At 47.4% G+C, this 14,717-nt stretch overlaps 1 protein-coding gene across 10 annotated transcripts in view; it reads right to left on the reverse strand.

The window, feature by feature from the left end:
- LOC119953289 (myosin-16) overlaps nt 1-14,717 on the reverse strand; it is a 456,622-nt gene that overhangs the window by 183,807 nt on the left and 258,098 nt on the right. The window contains exon 1 of one of the 10 annotated variants that reach the window (XM_038777397.1): nt 9,374-9,397. The exons of the other annotated variants lie outside the window; for them this stretch is intronic. The gene's annotated coding sequence lies outside the window, so the exon portion shown is untranslated. Of the gene's footprint in view, nt 1-9,373; nt 9,398-14,717 lie in introns of those variants that run through there. 10 annotated transcript variants of the gene reach the window in all.

Genomic DNA, 14,717 nt, shown 5'->3' on the forward strand with positions numbered 1-14,717 from the left:
ACACCACCACCCCATCGCCGTAATTCAGTAACCCCACCTATCCCAAGGGCAATTTAGCATGGCCAGTCCACCTAATCAGCACATCTTTGGACTGTGGGATGAAACCAGAGCACCCGGAGGAAACCCATGCAGACACGGGGAGAAAGTGCAGACTCCGCACAGACAGTGACCCAAGCCGGGAATCGAACCTGGGATCCTGGAGCTGTGAAGCAACTGTGCTAACCACGGTGCTACCATGCCGCTCATGATGAATGTCAATTCGTTTACATTTTGTTCAAACCTAAAGGCAGGTTGAGGCCAACAGTTCGGATTAAAGTTACTAATTGCCTACCTTCTTCTCTTATGCCTCCTCCAGTATCTCTGTACAGTGTTACCACTGTTTAACAGTTAGAACAAAAACTTCCAGCTCTCATGGTGCAATTCAGATTTCAAAATCCAAGAGTGCAGCTAAACTATAATTTGAGTATCAGGTATAAGTGGACTATTTTAGTAGGGGTTTTTGATAAGCGCTTGCTTGGCCAGACAAATTTATTTCATAAAGTCTATTTTTCCAAATAGGAATTTCATTATAGGTTTTAAACGGAAACGCAAGTATCAGGCTCAAACCGAAAACCAGTGTGTAGTTCTCCAGCTGAACAGACCAGTTTTCTCTCCGGATCCTGAGCCACTCTGAGAGGGGAAAAAATTGAGTGTGCGTGGTTTACGCCGTCACTCTGGCGGGTAGGGTCTGATAGAGCCAATACCCGGCTCCACAGAGATTGGGGCAGCATCTTTAATGGCCGCCCCAATCAACACTAAAGTGGACTCCTTCTATACCCCCCCCCCTCCCCCAGATGGGGCCCCCTGCCACCCGGGAAGTACCGGCAACATTCTCCACCACCCCCTCAGTGCCCACTCCCCCTGTGCCTGCAGGTTTCCCCTCACTGCTTGCGCTCTCCCCCACAGCCCCCCCCCCCCCCCCCACCCCCAGAGATAACTGGAACCACACCTCCCCATGGGGCTCCAACAAAGGTTTGCCTCTGATATTTCCCTTTGTCATTGCCTCTTGGCACAGGTTGGCACTGTGCCAACATGCCAAAGCTAACCTGTACCAGGGCACAGTGCCAAGAACAGTGCCCTGGAGGGATCCCCTCGACCAAATCTGTATTTTAAAAAGGTATTGTAAACTTCGCTGATGTGACATCATGCCGGTGAGGTTCAATATTTAGTGGGGGGGGGGGGGGCGAGAAATCATGTGGTGGGACGTGGGCTTGGTAATAATATTGAAATTTATTCAAACGCATTAAAATGAGGTTCTAGTCCTTTGGAGGCGTGAACCTCATGACGTCACTGTCAAGGGGCAAAACCGTCTAACGCGATCTCACCGGAGAGAATCACGTTTCTCTCTGGATTTTCCGCCCGTGTCATCGTTCATCGAGGAACGCGGGCTGAAAATTGTCCCCATTATGAACTCCATTAATCTAAACAAATTTTCGAACAAAAATCCCAAAACATGAAATGCAGACCCAGCTCGGACAATGGCTACCATTCACTGCAATACCCTGCTGAATATTCAGAAGCCCAGGCCCAGCTAAATGGTCTTTACTAGTTGAATTGTAGAACATCGTTTACTTGCTCCACCAGGTGACCCAAGGCTCATTTTTTTCAGAAAGAAGGATGGTCGGATTAAAATAAAAACAAATCACTCAAATTCCAGGAAGTGTTTGAACATCCCACCACTCCTCTGCCTCACCCAATTCCTCACCAACCACTGTTCTGACACAAAAGCTCACTAAAAAAACAAGTCCTCTGACACTGTAACAGTATTACTCCAGGATGTTCCAAAGCCACATTGTAAATGTGTGCAGGTGGCCTACTGAAGCTGCTGGCCAATTTGATAGCTTGGCAGGGAGTCTTTCTGGGAGAGATGCTCCGTCCTGCACTCTCCTATCATGAGGCACCAGTCCTATGAATTTAGAGCAGGAATAGGCCATTGTGCCCCTCAAACCTGCACCTCCATTCAATAGGATCATGACTGATGGGATTGTGGCTCCAATTCCATATTCCACACACCCCCAATGACCTTTGACTCCCTTGTCAGTCAATAATCTATCTGCCTCTGCCTTAAAAATGTTCAGTGACCCTGCCTCCACCGCTCTCTGGGAAAGAGTTCCAAAGACTCACAGCCCTCTTGAGAGAAAATATTTCTTCTCGCCTCCCCCTTAATTGGGAGACCCCTTATTTTTTTTTAAAAATGCATTCCCTCGTTCTAGTCTCTGAAGGGGAAACATCCTTTCAGCTTTTACCCTGTCAAGTCCCCACAGGGGTTGATCCATCCAGGATCAGGTCTCTGCTCGCATCCCCTTCGAGGCTCCTGTAAACACTGTATGATGAAGATGGGTTCAAACCCTGGTTTGTGTTACTTGAACTGATCTAAGCTGGGGCAGCAAAAATGTGCGCTAAAATTGGCCTTCGTGCCCTTGAGTTTGGGAGAGTGAAAAGAAGCTGCCCTGTCTGAGGGCACAAGAGGGCGGTGTGATGGTACAGTGGTTAGCATTGGGTTCGGTTCCGGCCTCAGGTCACTTTCCATGTGGAGTTTGCGCATTCTCCGCATCTGCATGAGTTTCCCCCGGGTGCTCCAGTTTCCTCCCACAGTCCAAAGATGTACAGGTTAGGTGGATTGGCTATGCTAAATTGCACCTTTGTGTCCAAAGATGTGCAGGTTGGGTGGGGTTGCAGGGATAATAGGGTGGGTAGTGGACCTAGGTAGGGTGCTTTTTCAGAGGGTCGGTGCAGACTCAATGGGCCAAATGGCCTCTTTCTTCACTGTAGAAATTCTATACTTGAGTTTTGATTGGGAATAAAATTTGGGCACACTCCTGTAATACTCCTTGTGGTTGACTATCCCACCAGTACCAAACAGCAAGAATTAAGCATCAAGAATGTCCAGTTGTCGGAAATATTGAATCGACACCTATGGGACAACAGCACAGCCAAGGAGAGGTCAGAAGGGTGGAAAATAACAAACAAGAGCAATATATAAGGAAGCTGTGTGGGTGTACTTACAGACTGTGTGGCTAAAATATTAGATTAAAAGAGAGATAATTTATGGCTAAGTTCAAAACATTTCATTCCCCATTGGAAAACCTCATTAGACAGAAGCATGGGATAGAGATGCAACACGATAGACCCAGTTTTTCCAAGCTTGACTCACTGCTAGTGAAGCTCAGAGTCAGCAACACAGACAGAATTGCCCCATTGTGCAAATACTTTGCTTATACACAGAACATGATTGAATTAAAAGTTTATCAAAAATGGTCAAGGCCAAATCAAGCTCTCACAGGGTAGCTGTCTCCTGCCAATTTACGATACGAACTTAAAGCCAGACAGTATTCATACAATGCCTAAGATCTGAGGGCCTAGGATCTCTGCTTCACTTCCTTAATTAGGTTGCTGGTAAAGGAGCAACCAAGCATTCCCTTGAGAGCCACAACAGTGTTTTGATGTTTAATCATCAATGCCAGTGGTTACATCCCACATTCAGATCAAACCGTTGATTTGAAATTACTTTTACTTCTAAGAAATGAAAGGGCAATATCTGAACATGTAGTTCTCCATTCAGCTTTTGTGTCTTTAACGGGATATTTACATTCAATGGGAATGCAACTAAATGTCGGCATGAAGGATGGGAATTTTGCTACTGAAGCAGGCACCTTAGAACATAGAACGATACAGCGCAGTACAGGCCCTTCGGCCCATGATGTTGCACCGACATGGGAAGTCAAAAACTAAAGGCCATCTAACCTACACTATGCCATTATCATCCATATGCTTATCCAATAAACTTTTAAATGCCCTCAATGTTGGCGAGTTCACTACTGTTGCAGGTAGGGCATTCCACGGCCTCACCACTCTGCGTAAAAAACCTACCTCTGACCTCTGTCCTATATCTATAACCCCTCAATTTATGGCTATGTCCCCTCGTGCTAGCCACCTCCATCCACGGGAGAAGGCTCTCTGTCCACCCTATCTAACCCTCTGATCATTTTGTATGCCTCTACTAAGTCACCTCTTTACCTTCTTCTCTCTAACGAAAACAAACTCAAGTCCATCAGCCTTTCCTCATAAGATTTTCCCTCCATACCAGGCAACATCCTGGTAAATCTCCTCTGCACCCGTTCCAAAGCTTCCACACCCTTCCTATAATGAGGCGACCAGAACTGTACGCAATACTCCAAATGCGGCCGTACCAGAGTTTTGTACAGCTGCAACATGACCTCATGGCTCCGGAACTCAATCCCTCTACCAATAAAGGCCAACACACCATAGGCCTTCTTCACAACCCTATCAACCTGGGTGGCAACTTTCAGGGATCTATGTACATGGACACGGAGATCCCTCTGCTCATCCACACTGCCAAGAATTTTACCATTAGCCAAATATTCCGCATTCCTGTTATTCTTTCCAAAGTGAATCACTTCACACTTTTCTACATTAAACTCCATTTGCTACCTCTCAGCCCAGCTCTGCAGCTTATCTATGTCCCTCTGTAACCTGCAACATCCTTCCACACGGTCTACAACTCCACCGACTTTAGTGCCGTCTGCAAATTTACTCACCCAACCTTCTGTGCCCTCCTCTACGTCATTTATAAAAATGACAAACAGCAACGGCCCCAGAACAGATCCTTGTGGTACGCCACTCGTAACTGAACTCCATTCTGAACATTTGCCATCAACAACCACCCTCTGTCTTCTTTCAACTATCCAATTTCTGATCCACATCTCTAAATCACCCTCAATCCCCAGCCTCCGTATTTTCTGCAATAGCCGACCGTGGGGAACCTTATCAAAAGCTTTACTGAAATCCATATACACCACATCAACTGCTCTACCCTCGTCTACCTGTTCAGTCACCTTCTCAAAGAACTCGATAAGGTTTGTGAGGCATGACCTACCCTTCACAAAACCATGCTGACTATCCCTAATCATATTATTCCTATCTAGATGATTATAAATCGTATCTCTTATAATCCTCTCCAAGACTTTACCCACAACAGACGTGAGGCTCACCGGCCTATAGTTACCAGGGTTATCACAACTGATAACTGGAAGTTTCACAACTTTCCAGAGCCACCTTAGTTCTAAGTACCCGATCACACACAATCAGGACAGGAATCAGGCCTGCCATCCCTGGAAGCGAAACGTAGGTGGTCACAAAGTTGGGCGAGTGCCAAGCCTGGCTGGTTAGAAAGCCCGCCTCTGTTCTCTGGGACTTTGACACATATGTAACAAAAGCAGGTAGGCCCTTTAACACCTACCACTCAAACCACTACCCAACCCCACTCCAGCCACTCTCCAAGACCCCTCATAATATCCATGCCAATTCAATGCCAACTCTTACCCCTCCCATGCCCATAACCAATGACCATACACTTAACAATGGGAAATGTGGAGCCGGGGGGAAGAACACCCATTCAGAAATGTTATTTGAAAAAACACTGCTGTTGCTACAACCCTATAAAAAGTGCCAATCAGACAGACCGTGAAAGGGGCAAAAACAGAGACGTCAAACAGGTCACACCTCCAAATAAACATCGAGACATTGACAAAAGAGATCACAGAAAGAACAACCTATCGGCCTGAATTTTACGATGGCATGCGCCCGGCACTCACCATCCTGAGAGTCAGCATGGAATGTATCCACACTGACTCTGACAGGCCCAGTGTCATGTTGCACTCAATAAAGCATTGCTGGCAGCAGACGAGGCTTCCGTCCACCTATGGATGGAAGACCCACCTTGCAGAGCTGTCAGACAATCTGATTGGTTGACAACTCTTCAGCCCTCCCAGACCTACAACCACAATTTTGGTATATACCAGGGGTCCATGGGAGAAGGAAAAAGAGAAAGAGAGGTTTGGAGGTGTCCTGGAGGGTTGGGAGGGGCTGATCGGTGTTGGTAGAGAGGGCCAGCATTCCCAGGTCCCGGAAGGGAGGACAGCTCAAATCTGAAGGAACCTTCAGATTGAGAAGCACTCCCACAACATTTGCACACAGGATCGGGAAAGTTCACTTCTTCTATTCAGCACCCTGATCCAACCGGTGCTCAGCAGCCAAACAATTGAGACGAGGGAAAAGGTCCGTATGTAGCTACTTAAAAGGTCTTAATAGGGGCATGGGTGGGCTTCACATCTGAGGCTCTGTCTGTCCAATGGTGAAATTGTGTCTGAGTTGCACAGGTGGGATCCTGGAGGGAAGCCTCTCCATGAAGCATTAATCCTTCCCCCCACCCCCAGTCATGGGTGCAGAGAGGGGGCAGGACGTTCTGTCCATTATATCCACTTATGATATAATTCAAGCAGAGTCAAACAATGCTCTTGATTTGTCAAAGTTGATTCCCTGCCAATGATTTTATCGTTCTGGGCTCTCAGCAAAGCATGCATAATGAGGACAGATTGAACTTCACTGAGCTTATCACAAACAGTGTTTGAATCCTTATTCCAGACAATTTAAAACTTGCACCAGATGACAATGCATCTCACCTTCAGTCCATTAAGCACAATAGAACCTAGTGGTTAGCACTGCTGCCCCACAACACCAGCAACCTTCTGACCTTGGGTGACTGTTGTGTGGAGCTTGCACGTTCCCTCCTCTTTCTCCTCCCCCCCCCCCCCCCCCCCCAATTTCTGCAGAGGTTTCTTCCAGGTACATAGGGCAGCACGGTAGCATGGTGGTTAGCATAAATGCTTCACAGCTCCAGGGTCCCAGGTTCGATTCCCGGCTGGGTCACTGTCTGTGTGGAGTCTGCACATCCTCCCCGTGTGTGCGTGAGTTTCCTCCGGGTGCTCCGGTTTCCTCCCACAGTCCAAAGATGTGCGGGTTAGGTGGATTGGCCAGGCTAACTTGCCCTTAGTGTCCTAAAAAATAAGGTTAATGGGGGTTGTTGGGTTACTGGTATAGGTATACGTGGGCTTGAGTAGGGTGATCATTGCTAGGCACAACATCGAGGGCCGAAGGGCCTGTTCTGTGCTGTACTGTTCTAATTCTAAAAAAGGTGCTCTGATTTTCTCCCAGAGGTGTCCAGGTTAGGTGAATTGTCTATGTTAAATTGTCCCACAGTGTCCCAAGATGTTCAGGTTAACTGGGGTTGAGGGGATAGGGCAGAGGAGTGCTCTTTTGGAGTGCCAGAGCAGACTTGATGGATTTTGTTTATTGCCATATGTATCAAGGTACAGTGAAAATGGTGCCTCCCTGCAGAGAGGACAGCAATTGGGAGGGCTATTAGTACCAAATCTGATGTTCTATTACTGGGCGGCGAACATTGAGAAAAAATGTGACGGTGGTTAGGGAAAGAGAGAAATAAAGGGCGCGATTCTCCCAAACAGGGAGAAATCGTAAGGCTGGCGTCAAAAACGGGCGGGTTTGACGCCAGCCTCCCCCTCCCCGACCGGGAACCGATTCTGGTCCCCGGTCGGGGCTAGCATGCCGCGGCCGTGAACTCCGGCATCGCGGGCTTAACGAATTTCGTTAAGCCCGCTTGCCAGAGTTTGCAACGGCTGACGCGTCGCATGACATCAGCCGCGCATGCGCGGATTGGAAGACTCCAACCCGCGCATGCGCGGATGACGTCATCGCGCATTTGCGCGAAACCCGCGCATGCGCAGGCCGGGTTGCCCCTCAGCCGCCCCGCGAATTGATACAGCGGGGCAGTGGAAGGACAAAGAGTGCGCGGGAATCGGACCCGCTGCCCGCAATCGGTGCCCACCGATCGCGGGCCCATGGCACCCTTGGCACGGCCGTGGTACTGCCGTGCCAATCGGTGCCATGGTTGCGAAGATTGGGACTTTACGGCCGTTTTTACGAACGGCCAGACCAGGTGTGTTTGCCGTTCGTAAAAACGGCCGTAAAGGGCTTGGACTTCGGCCCATCGGCCAGCTGAGAATCGCTGCTCGACGTAAAAAAAACGGCGGCAGCGATTCGTGTCGGAGTCGGGCGTGGGGGGGGGGGGGGGGGGGGGGGGGGGGAAAGAGAATAGCGGGAGGGCGGCGGACTAGCGTGGCCGTAAAAATTTACAACCCCCGCTATTCTCCGCACCGTCGTGAGTGCGGAGAATTGCGCCCAAAAATTATTGTACCATTCAGCCAAAATTACTGGTACAACATTAAACATTGTTACCCTCCAACCTCAATTACTGTGCATTACAAAAACAAAGAAACTGGCTCTTTCAACCCTTCACATCCTTGCAAATTTAAGTGACATGAAACTAACACCACAAATATTCTAATCAAGTCTGCAAACTCCTTAATGACCTCCAGATTTGCGTAAAATCATTATTTTTAGCCTTTTCATTACATATTATTGTCCAAAAACTAATATATTGAACAAGAGATGGAAGCCTCGTTTTGAACTAAAGAGCTTGTTACTTGACTGCTACATTTAACAGCGAATACACTTCAAAATTACTGTACTTCAGAGCAGTGATGGGCAACCTAGGCTAGTGAGGGGCCACATGAGTGGCCTGCCTTCATCTCAGTGGGCATAAGATTGAATCAGGTTTGTTCATTCACTATGACCCTCAAATAAGTTTAAATACATTCAATACACACTAAATATTTCATAACAAGTTATAGGAAATATTTAATTGTTCATTCATTAATAGACCCATCATCAACTTCAAGTCGTAAAAACAAATAAATATCTATGCTTTGATTGGACACATGGCTCTCACAGTCAATGTTGTGAGCAATCAGCATGCACCTCACTTCAATTGCCCTTGTTTTAAGCGTGCATCGCTTCAGACATACAAGCAGAAAAAAAACTCCAGTGATGAAAACCAGCAGAATGTGACGTGGACAAGAGTCAACAAATTGTCTTGTGGGCCACACTCAAAACCCTGATGGGCAGCATATGGCCCCGGGCAGATTGCCCACCACTACATTGGAGGACCATAAGACAGTATCATATAAATGCAAGTCTTACTCTAACTTGTGGCCTATACAAACAGATTCTGCCATCAGAGAATGGTCCAAGAAAACATGCCACAGCACCATTTCAAACAATTCTTCCTTGTGTCCTGTCCAATATTTATATTGAAAGGTCATGTTGAAGCCAGACTTGCAGACATAACACTGATGTTTGGAAAAATGGTCGCCTGTACGATGGTTCCACTCATTCTGGAACGAGCAATCACCAATTTAGAATAAAGCACACTTGTAAGCTGACAAAACATATTTTCAGCTCTGCGCTCTAATGTAGAGATTGAGATATCGAGAGAGAACAATAAAATGTTCACTCTCTTTAAAGTTAATGCTGAACCTATTGTCTAGCTCAAGCATTTATTTGCTTTTGTTCAGATTTCCATAAATGATTCAATTCTTTTCATTCAATTAGGAACCTGATTCCCTTCTCTTCCCCTGGACAGCAGACTGGAGCTCCAGTGAACTGCAACAATGAAGCTGAATTAAATTGATCACCACAACACAAAAGGAGTCCCGTTCAAAATTTAGGCCCCCATTTATAACAGTGCGCCGTTTCTAGAAACCCAACCAATGCTTTTGTTTCATAAACAGAATTGGGATGAAGACCTAATTTTAAACTAAACAGCCCTATTTACTTGCCACAGTTTTAGTCAGCACTGGTCCAGCAATTCAATTATAAATGCCATGGAACAGGTTTAATGATTATTAGTTATAGCTTATTGGCTAAAAACATAATCTCTGTGTGGTAGTTTATTTTTATAATGATCTATGCTAATTGGTTGCAGAGGTCAGTTTAGTGGTATTTTACCTCAGTTCATTGCCTATTATTTCTGCACATGGTACAAATTACTCAAAGAAAGGTCAGCTACAATCTGCACAGGGCAAAGAATCTCACAGATTTTAAAACCATAATTAGCCACTAATTTCAAAGTGCAATCGTATACCAGTCACACTGGATAATGCCATTAATGTGAAAGCCCCCTTTCCAAGTCAAGTGGTTAAATTGGCTGTACTCTTGTCTCCAAATAAGAAGGTCATGGCTTTGGGTTCACACTGAGCAATGGCTCCAATGCAGGGTGCTGCACTGTTAGGTATTCTGGCTTTCAGGTGAGATGGTAAGCTTATGCCACGTTTTGAAGAAGAGCTTGTCATGCTATCTTGGCAAATATTTGTCCTCAAACCACCAATTTAAAAAAAAAACTTATTGTTTCATGGGATGTCACTCGCAAGGCCAATCCCTAACCATCCATGAACCAAGTGGCTTTGAACTTTATTGCAGAGGGTATTTAAGAGTCAACCACATTGTTCTGGGTCTGGAATGTGTCTCTTACAGTGTCTTTAGAGGAAAATGTGGTGTTGTGGTAATGTCAATGGACTAACCATCCACAGGCTCAGGTTAAATGCTCTGGGGATATGGGTTCAAATTGCACTATGGCAGCTAGTGGAATTTAACTTCAATTAATAAAATCTGGAATTAAATACCAGCCTCAGAAATTGTGACCTTGAAACACTCGCTTCAGAAATTATGTTAACAACAATCAACTGTCATTTAAAAAAAAAAACAATCTGGTTCACTAAGAAGAAAATCTGCCATCCTTACCTGGTTTGGCCTACATACGATTCCAGGCCCAGAACAATGTGCTCGACTCTTAAATTCCTGCTGCTACCAGTAGTATCTATGTGGTATCACCCTTTTTTGTTTTGGGGTCGTTCTCCAACCCCACTCGCTCTGCTCAAATCACGTTATACCTGGAGACTCTTTTGGAAGGGCCATATTACGATTTGTGCCAGTGAGAACTCCTTTTGAGATTTTCCCCACCCCTGGTTATGATGTGATTTGGTTCATATTTGGTGAGGGCCTGAACCAGATTAGCATACTTAAATTTTCATGAACATATTTAGAATCGGCTTTAAGCCAAATTCGTCAGGCCCTTTCAGATCTCTCACCCGCTGGCTCAACGTGAAGCAAGTGAGACTAACTACTGCTCTCCAAAAACCATACAAATCACCCAAGCCTCCAAAAAAAAAAATGCTGAAGTGTGGACTGATTACGATGTGGATTGTGCCAACCCATCTGGCGAGAATCGCACTGCATTTCCCACTAAAGATTACACTTGGAAAGTTTGGGTGAATGGAGCCCTCCTGAGTGAGACTCATGCAGGTTTTATCAATTCCATCTGATTGACCTCCAGTTAATTGAAAACCACCACAACTCAAGTGAGACCAGTCACTTTGAAGACTTTCCTTCAATCACAGCTCACTCTCAGTAAAGTGGCCAGTACCTTACACTTTGCAGAATTCAAATACAGGAGGGCAATTTATGACCACTTCCACTGAGATCATTAAATAACACTTTGGCCATTGTGCTTCAATGTTCACAGTGCCAAATTGAGAAGCAAAACTGTTGGAATATATTGTGTCTGGATGAAATGAATTCAACAACTGTCCCTCCATTCATCCTTTGCAACACATGTATTGTGCAGAACTACATAAATAAGGTGCAATTAATGAGATAATTAGGCTGTATCTCACCACATAACTAATTTGTACTTCACCACATAGCTAACCTGTATGCACTATTCATAATGTGATCCTTGCTCCATAATTATCTTTTATTTCCCCATGTAATAAACTTGTCTTTGAGCACATAATTAACACCTATCTTGCCATATAAATTACTTGTGCCTCATTATATCTTCAACCTCGCCTTCACTGTAAAACAAATCTGTACCTCATTAATCTTTATTTGTCCAGGTTTAAGAACATTTCTCATGTTTTCTATCGATAACAACATCGTAAAAGGTTCTAAAAAGTACTTATTGGCAAGTTCAATCATTGAGCAAACTCTAGGAAGGCTGGAGGAAATGTACAGTCATATATTTTTTCAAATAGGTTAAACAGTGGCTGAAAATACACCCAAGAGTGGAAGACAAACTTTTAATTAACATTCTTTTGGCATTCGGAGTAATTTATTTCTTATCGAGGGAACCAGGAACATTGGGCGGGATTCTTCTATCCTGGGATGAAGTGTTGACGCCATCGTAAAAGCAGGAGCGTTTTACGACCGTGTCATCTGGCCCCTAGCATCAGCGATCCTGCGCCGCACAGGAGGCCAGCACGGCACTGGAGCGCCTCACGCAGCTCCAGATGCCGATAGGGGCGCCAGCACGGCCGACGCAAGTTTGCGCATGTACGCCATGGCCGACTCGAGTTTGCGCATGGATTGCCTTCTCCGCGCCACCCCCTCGCGCAACATGGCAGAACCCTACAGGGGCCCGGCACGGAGGAACATTGCTCCCCACCCCCCCAACCCGGGATAAGCCCACCCGCCGATCGGTAGGCCCCGATCATGGGCCAGGCCACCCGGAGTCTGTCCCCCCTTCCCCCACGCCAGTACGGCCCCCGCAGCATGAATGCCGAGGTCCCACCGGGTAGGACCACATGCGAATGGCGCCGGCATTCAGCCATCGAGCGCAGAGAATTGCCGGAGGGGTTGCGTTGAGTGGGCGACGCGTGCTGACCGCGGCGGCGCCATCTGGTCGCCGGAGAATCGGCGTTCTGGCGTCAGAGTAACGTTGCATGATTCGAGCCCCCCCCCCCCCCCCCCCCCGCCGATTCTCTGACCTGGCGCGGGGCCGGAGAAACCCGTCCATTATGTTGTTTATCAGAGAATGGGCACCATCTTCTGGCTGTTCACTCCGCTAGGGTCTTCCAGTCCCACTGACGGTGAAACCCCACCGCAAGTTTCCCGACGGCGTAGGGTGGATTCAATGAGAAATCGCATTGACAGAGGTGGGACCAGAAGATCCTGCTGCTGGTCAATGGCAGGCTGCCTCCCACGGGGAGGCAAGGGAATCCCACCCTATGTTGTGTAAAAGAATAATGGGCGGGATTCTCCAGTAATAGGGCTATGTCCCCATGCCCGTGAAAAAACACGCGCGAATCACTCTAGACGTGCCTGGAGAAAGTCCAGTGTGATTCTGCTACCTGGAGGGGGCTAACATGGGCCCCAGAGTAGTCGTTGCAGATCCGGCTGCCAATACAGAGCCCTGCACTTCCGGTCGGGGGTCCACGCATGTGCATGGCAGTGGCCTGTGTCGGCCGCCCCCGCGTGACATGGCAGATACACACTGCGGACCGGCACCAAGAAGATAGGCCCTGCCAGATCATGTGTGCCCATGCATCGATAGCCTGGCCATCCTAGAGGCCCCCCCTCCCCCGGTGAATGATCGCCCCGCCCCCCACCAGGGCAGAGGAGGACTGAGTCCGTAGCCGCGAGTTAAAGCGCGACTTTGGCGCAGAGGCTTGGAAAATTCCGCCCAGTAGACATGCTCAATCTTTATCATACTAGGCGTTAGACAATTAACTTATTGACCGCACATTTTTACAATCTCTTGGGCACGATTTAGTGGGCATATTAACCACGGGCGCAAATCCCTTTGTGGCTGCTAAATATCTCAAGAAGCCAAAAACTGGATTTGTGCTGCTGAGATTTTGGAACAAGATTTTCCCGGCTCCTCTCCGATGACGTAATCAGGTTCATGCCGAGGTAGGGGCTCAACCTGATTAACATGAATTTGAATCCATCGGCATCTACTTAGCAGGCTGAACGCAGCATCTTCAGCCCTCATCGAATCTTCCCACTCACCAGGCATAACATCACACCAGCACAAACTATCACTGACTTTTAAAAACGGTTAGCAGGTGCCAAGATCTCTGAGAGGGAGGAAGGAGGGGAGCACCACTGTCTCCACTAAGTACCAGGGAGTCCAACGGGAAAGACACTGACTGACAACACCCGCTGGGGCTTGTCGGGGGTGTTTGGGTTTGGGGGTATTTGGAGGGGGGGTCAGAGAAAGAGGAGGGTAGTTATTGGGGGCACAAAGCTGTATCTGCGTAGAGGGGTGGGGTCAAGGTTGGTGCCGGTCCTGGAGTCTACCTTCAATACCGTGTAAGTCTGCTTTCTTTGTTGTGTGAATATGCAGTCTGTGGCAGGGGAGTCTGGGGTGGGGGGTGGCTGCAGGGCACATAGGTAGGGGGTGGGATGTGATGTGAGTCATGGAGCTGGGCCTAAAGGGCTGGGTGGATGAGACCCCGAAAGAGAAAGCAACAAAGTAACCACCCAGTGGGGGGAGCTCAATCTATGGATTAGCTGTTCAAGAGGCTTAAGTGTTGAGCCATGACAGCAATGATGTTTCTGAATTATGCAGCCTGAGTAAGATGGGTGCCTATTACCTCTGGCTCTCTCTGAAGCAGAAAGCAATTGTGCCCTCTAATAGTCCCGAGACTCATGTTCCTGACACTACTTAGCCATCAAGTGTCAACCCTTGGCAAAGTCAGCTCCCAGTGTCAAGCCTCAGGGTTCAAAATTTGATGGCATGGAATGAAGCGGCAATCAGATCACTTCTGTGCCAGGAACCCAATGTCTGCCAGTCAGGATTCAGCAATATCCACCAGGTGGACATAACCGTGCGGTTGATCTTGGCCAGTCGGGATGACATCACCCTCCTGTAAGAACACCAAGTGGTAGTGAGCTTATGGGAGGGGTAACCCAGATGGAAGGCTACAGGCGAGTCCAAGTGGGTGTGGGCTTACGCTGGGGCCAGTCATGTTCTGGAGATGGGAAGGCACCTTAACTGGGAGTGTGCAATTCCTGCTGGCGAAGTTTTAGAACTGGCTGATTCCAGGTCAGGAAGGCCAATGGGTCAGGGGAGATAATGATGGTCAGCAACTGCGACACCAACCTGATTCTCTCTTTCT

This window comes from Scyliorhinus canicula, chromosome 18 (assembly GCF_902713615.1).
Source record: "Scyliorhinus canicula chromosome 18, sScyCan1.1, whole genome shotgun sequence".
Taxonomy (NCBI): domain Eukaryota; kingdom Metazoa; phylum Chordata; class Chondrichthyes; order Carcharhiniformes; family Scyliorhinidae; genus Scyliorhinus; species Scyliorhinus canicula.